General features: G+C 32.3%; 1 non-coding gene across 1 annotated transcript; it reads left to right on the top strand.

Moving 5' to 3' along the window:
• The first annotated feature begins 212 nt into the window (after nucleotides 1-212).
• LOC121231044 (small nucleolar RNA R71) lies at nucleotides 213-318 on the top strand. Its single transcript, XR_005929113.1, has one exon. It is a non-coding gene; the product is annotated as a small nucleolar RNA R71 (small nucleolar RNA).
• The last annotated feature ends 5,826 nt before the right edge of the window (nucleotides 319-6,144 follow it).

The following is a 6,144-nucleotide window of genomic DNA, read 5'->3' as shown; positions in this document are numbered from 1 at the left end:
GCAACCGAATCGACGTTAAAAATGCCGGCCGCTTTTTTTGGCTTTGTCCTCATAACTTGTCACGATAATTATTCAGTGACATCTCTTATATAAACTCATAAGCCTCTTCAGGTGTCTTATTGTTAATAGTCCTACCAGCAGTTGTGTCAATCATCTATCTAGTCGAGGGATTCAAACCGTTGTGGAAAGTTTGAACTTGTAGCTAAAGGGGTAACCCATGGTGATGGCACCTCCTCAATAGATCCTTATATCTTTCCCATGCATCATAGAGTGTTTCTAAATCATCTACACAAAAGAAGAAATGTCATTCCTTAATTTAGCCGTTTTAACCGGCGAAAAATATTTAAGTAAAAATTTTTATGTCATTTGTTCCCAAGTGGTGATTGATCCTCGCGGCAACGAGTTCAACCACTATTTGCCTTATTCCTCAATAAGAATGGGAATAGACGAAGGCGAATGGCATCGTCAGAAACACCATTGATCTTAAAGGTGTCATAGAATTCCAGAAAATTTACTAAATGAGTGTTTGGATCCTCATCCTGCAAACCATCAAAATGAACAAACTGTTGTATCATTTGAATCGTGTTAAGTTTCAGTTCAAAATTATTTGCAGCAATAGCAGGCCTAACTATACTCGATTCAGTTCCTGTTAAGGTAGGTTTAACATAATCATACATAGTACGAGGAGCGAGATTTTGATCTACCGGATTTGCAGCAACCACAGGAGGTAACGAATTATTCTCATTATCAGCCATCTCCTCGGTTGTGGTATGAATAACATCCTCTTGCCCTTCTTCTATGTATTGTAGGCTTCACCTTATTTCTCTTTGATTTCTACGAGTTGTGCTTTTGATTTCACTACCAAAAAGTAAAGGTCTTGACGGGTTTCTTCTAGTAATAAACTATAAAAACCTGTCAGAAGTAAATAAAAGAAAATTTAGTAATTAAGAAAAAATTAAAAACAAAATTAAATTGCAATAATAAAAAAATACAGAATGGCTAAAGTAATAAAAATTAAACGTTCTTAATATCTTAGTCCTCGGTAACGGCGCCAAATACTTGATGGTCGCTAAACTAACTAAACATTCGACTAAGGCAAGCACACCTATCGAACAGTAGTATAGTTATGGTGAGATCGGAAATATCGTATCCACGAGGACTAAAAGTACTAGTAATTACTATCTTTTTATTATCTAGCCTAAGAATTAAAGAATGTTTTTTAAACTAAAACTAATTATCTAATTAACTAAGATTACGACAGAGATTAACTTTTTAGAAAACCGATGGAGAAGACAATACCCAAGGAAGAACCCACCTAGACTTGTAACGGCCTAATTTTAAGTGGTGTCAGAAATGGTGATTTGAGATCACTAAATCCGACAAATAAGATTGAACAAGATAGTAATTTAATATTTATGAGTCAAGTAAGAATTTAGAAGAATTTGTGAAATGGTGAAATTAGTGAATTAAAAGAATTTATTAGGTCAAACAGGTCAAAAACGAGGTATCGAGACCTCAAAATTGAAAATTGAGCTATAAATATTTTTATAAATATTTATGGAGTGTCATTGAGTTAGTATTAAAGTTTCATTAGAAAATTTTAACGTTTGGATGGCTAATTAATTAAAAAGAACTAAATTGAAAATAGAGCAAAATTTGTTAAATTGTGAGTAAATAGCTTAAGTATTTAAAAGATGGATTTAAAGAGCAATTAGACCCAAAGGTTAATGGCTGGACGGTTTGGGTATGAAATAAGCAAGAAAACAATGTGAACAAGGGGCAAAATTGGAAATAGCATAAAAGTTAATAGTTAAATAATGATGTAATTGAAAAATCTAGACATTTCTTCATATTTTCTCAGCCAAAACGCCATAGAAGGTCTGGAGAAAGCTTTTTTTTTCATATTTTTACATCATGTGAGTTTAATTCTTGCTTTTTCTTGATAATTTTTATGTTTTTATGACTTTTACAATTAGGTCCACTTATAGAATTCATTAGTTTTTGATTTTATGGGTGAAATTGGAAGTTACCCTGGATGTATAAGGGAATTTTATGATGAATTATTATGAAAATTAAGTTCTAATTTCATATTAAGGTGGTTTTATTAAGTGATTTTGATAGGAAATGATATTTAGGACCTAATTGTGAAAAAGTTGTGAATTGAAGGTTGCTGTTGAAATTCAGAATAAAAAAAGGTTTTGAAATAGTTTATGATGATAAAATAAAGTGTTAATTGATAAAAATTAGTTCAATTGATGGGTGAATTGAGCAGGGACTAAATTGTGAAAACTGTAAATTTTTGGGTAAAACTGCAATTTTGAAATTTGAACAGCATAAATTGTGAAGTGAAATAGAAATCAAATAAATGCTAATGAGTAGTAATATTTTATATTATAGATCAAGAATCCAAAGAAGAACAAGGAAAAGAAAAAGTTGCGGAATAGTCCCTAAATTTCAATATCTTCTACAAATTAGCCGGGTAAGTTCATATGGTTGAATTTAGATGTTTATTTGTGAATGATTGAACTATATAATGTGTTATTATATACGAATTTGTTGTGGGATTGTGTAGATTTTGTTAATGAAAGAATAAATGTGGAAATGCAAATTAGAAAAAACGCAGGATTGAGTACGTTCGTATCGTGACGTGTGATGAATTGACGGATAAGACCATGGTTGTTCCATGGAAAAGTGTGAAATGTAGGTATGGTATCATCCATACTGAGTTGTGAAATGTAGGTATGGTATTATCCATACTAAGCTGTGAAATGTAGGTATGGTATTATCAAATCCATACTGAGTTAAGAAATGTAGGTATGGCATTTCCCATACCGAGTTGAAAAATGTAGGTATGGTATTTCAATGAGAAAAACCATACTGAGTTGTGATTCGTGGCATTGAGCAACGACGTACTCAATTTCGTAAGCCGTTTCCTAATTTGATTATAAGAAATAAAAGAGAAGTGATCCAAATGAAAGAGATTGAGTAGTTGTTACTGTTGAGCTCAACTATGTGAATTATTATAACAATGGTTGTGAATCGCAGGAAACTTTAGTAAATGTTTTGGTATTGTTTGGAAATATTATGTTTGGTAAGCATTACTTTTAAACCTATAAACTTACTAAGCTTCAATAAGCTTAGTTGTACGTGTTTAATATTTTTATGTAGATTGACTTGAGGTGAAGTGGGTAGATCGGATCAACTCAACAAAGCACACTATCCAGATCAATTCCGGTAGCTTTTGTTTTATGTTTGAAGATTTATATGGCATGTATAGAGTTTAAATGAAATAAAGTAAAGATGTTATAAACTAGTTAACAACATTTTGTACTAAAACAGTTTTTGGTTAGTAGCAGTAGTTTGAGTTTGAAAATTTACCATAAATCATGAAAATATAATTAGAGGTTGAATAAAATATTAAATTAAATCTTATTGAATCTAGTTTCACATAGAAGAAACGGTGTAAGCAAAAGGCTTTCATATCAGGAGATATTTGAATTTTTGTGAGACAAACTCAGAGTGATTTTGAACTCCCCTGTTCTGATTTGTAAAAATAATTAAAAATTGTAAACAAATTAATTAGGAGTCATACTATATATGTATGGATTCCTTATTGAGTATATTTTTAATAGAAACAAACGGCTTGGTTATTTGAATTCTGTACATAGAGAAATTTGGTTCGTAGTGCACAGGGGTCAGAGCAGTCGAACCCTGAAATAGGGGAGACTTCAAATAATAAACTGTACTAATTGGCCCAACAAAAAATTCTAGAAAAAAATTATTAACTAGATACATGAGCCTAGATTTGGGGAAAATTTACGGATTTTGATTTCGAGTTTTTTAACTTGAGATATGATTTTTTTTGCGTCTGTAACGCAGTTGGACAGCTTGTCTGGAAAGTGTGATATAAATTGTTTAAATTTGTTTAAGTGCTCAAATAAGTTTAGTAATGCCTCGTGCTCGACTCCGGCAATGGTCTCGGGTAAAGGGGGCGTTACAAGACTTCACTTATTACGTTTGAGTTAGACGATTTATTCACTTTACTTAATTCGTAGAAATCCCTGATTTATGTTAATATCTCTCTTGAGGCTAAAAACAACTGACTCTAGGTTGATTAATTGAAATCTCTTTCTAATTAAAACCCGTATTGTCGCATTAACTCGATTTATGGATTCCCTTATTAGATTTGACTCTAATCTGACAGATTTATATCTTCCTATCTCTAGGATTGCATGCAACTCCGCTTAATTATGAATGATCTACCCTTAAACAGGGATTTTTGCTCCTCTAAATAAGCACATCAAAAACCTAAATTAATATCCTGGAATATTAAAGCAAGGGTTAAATTCACAATTAAAAATAAGAACAAGTATTTATCATATAACTCAAATAATAATAAGATCCATCTTAGGTTTTATCTTCCTTAGGTATTTAAGGAGTTTAGTTCATAATAATAATGGAAAACATCTCAAAATTTGGAAAACAACAAAACATAAAGAAACCCAAAGAACTTTTAGGAAATTGGATGGAAATCTTCAGTCTTGATGTAGATCCTCCCTCTAAGGTGATTCTGATGGCTGTCCTTGAGTATTTTCTACCTTCAACTCTGCGTCCCCTTTAATCCTCTTCTAGGGTCTTTAAATAGACTTTGGAATGCCCAAATTCGCCCAAAATAAGCCTTTTCCGAGTAGAATTAGACTTAGGCTGGATAGCGACACGGCCGTGTGCCACGCCCGTGTGAAGGGGCTCAGACCATGATTCTGACTTGGATTGATGTTGACACAGCCATGACACATAGGCGTGTGGTCTACCCGTGTGTCACACACGGGCGTGTGGCTCACTCGTGTGGAAGTGCCTAGGCCATGTGCTAAGCTAAATTAAGCCCATTTTGTCCGTTTTTGGCCAGTTTCTTGCTCTTTTCGCCTTCCAATGCTCACCTAAGTGTAAAACATGAATTTAAAGGATTAGGAGCATTGAATTCAAAAAAACCAATGAAAAATCATCCATAAATATGCCAAGCATGGGGTAAAAATATGTATATATTACGGTTTATCAATGAACAATAGAAAATTTTTGGACATTGGAAACAAGAAGTCCGTGTGGGTTTAGAACACCTATGACATTTATGTTTCGCTTTAGGTTTATCATTCTCCTCATTAGTACGATGTGTGTGCACTATTGTGAAATCACAAACACTCAAACAAGAAAAATTTTCAAGTAAAATAAAGCCTCGCCGTTAGCACTTGCAAGAAAAATAACTCTTAGAGGCAAAGAAAAATAAATTAAGATCTTCTCACTTGTAAATGTTATAGAGTAATCAATCTTAGTAATCTTGAAGAAGTTATGGGGATCACTCTTTAACAAAGATAACTTAAAGCTCTAACAAGCCAAAAGAAAAGCTTGACTCCTACGAAATTTGAGTTGCACAGAGGAAGAGAGGCAATTCTTTCGTACCTACGAACACAAGAAATAAGAATGTGTTAGAATGCATAATAGAACAAAAAAAAATCTAAACAAAGGAAAACCTAAAGCTAAAATCAAGAAAAATTAAAACTACCCAATAGAAAATCGAAAAATGAAAAAACAACTCGAATATTTATTTTAAGGTATTCTTGATGTGCTAAAATCAAAAAATTTAATCCGAAGCCCCTTTGTATGATGAAAATTAGATCTAGAAATTTTCGGTATGAAATTCAACTCACATAATATGTTTTTTTATTTTTATCCTTTTTTTTAGTTTTCAATCTTTTTATCTTTTGTGGGGAAATAATTTTTACAATGTATCATAATGCCAAATACTGTAGACAAAATTTCAAATCTTTTTAAAATCGTTTACCCACCGGAAATATATTTTTCCAAATATTTTTTGGGTAAAAATCAATTTTTAGAGGCTATCAAATAGCAGCAACAAGAAATAGTGTTTAGCACAAGGAAAACAACTAAAAGAATTCCCAAATGTAATACCAAATGATATGGGCAGCAGACCAAAATTGGATTCAAGTTGTTGTGGCACAAGGAAAAACCGAATCGAAGAGTAATAAAGTCTTACTTGGCATTTAAGATACCTAAAACGAATTAACACTAAGTGAAAAAGAGCAATCAAGGTAGTGAATAAAAGTACAAGGAAGAATGAATTCAAGTAAG

This window comes from Gossypium hirsutum, chromosome A06, assembly GCF_007990345.1.
Source record: "Gossypium hirsutum isolate 1008001.06 chromosome A06, Gossypium_hirsutum_v2.1, whole genome shotgun sequence".
Taxonomy (NCBI): Eukaryota; Viridiplantae; Streptophyta; class Magnoliopsida; order Malvales; family Malvaceae; genus Gossypium; species Gossypium hirsutum.
The sequence above is the reverse complement of the archived record's forward strand: the minus strand, read 5'-3'. Positions and strand labels throughout refer to the sequence as shown.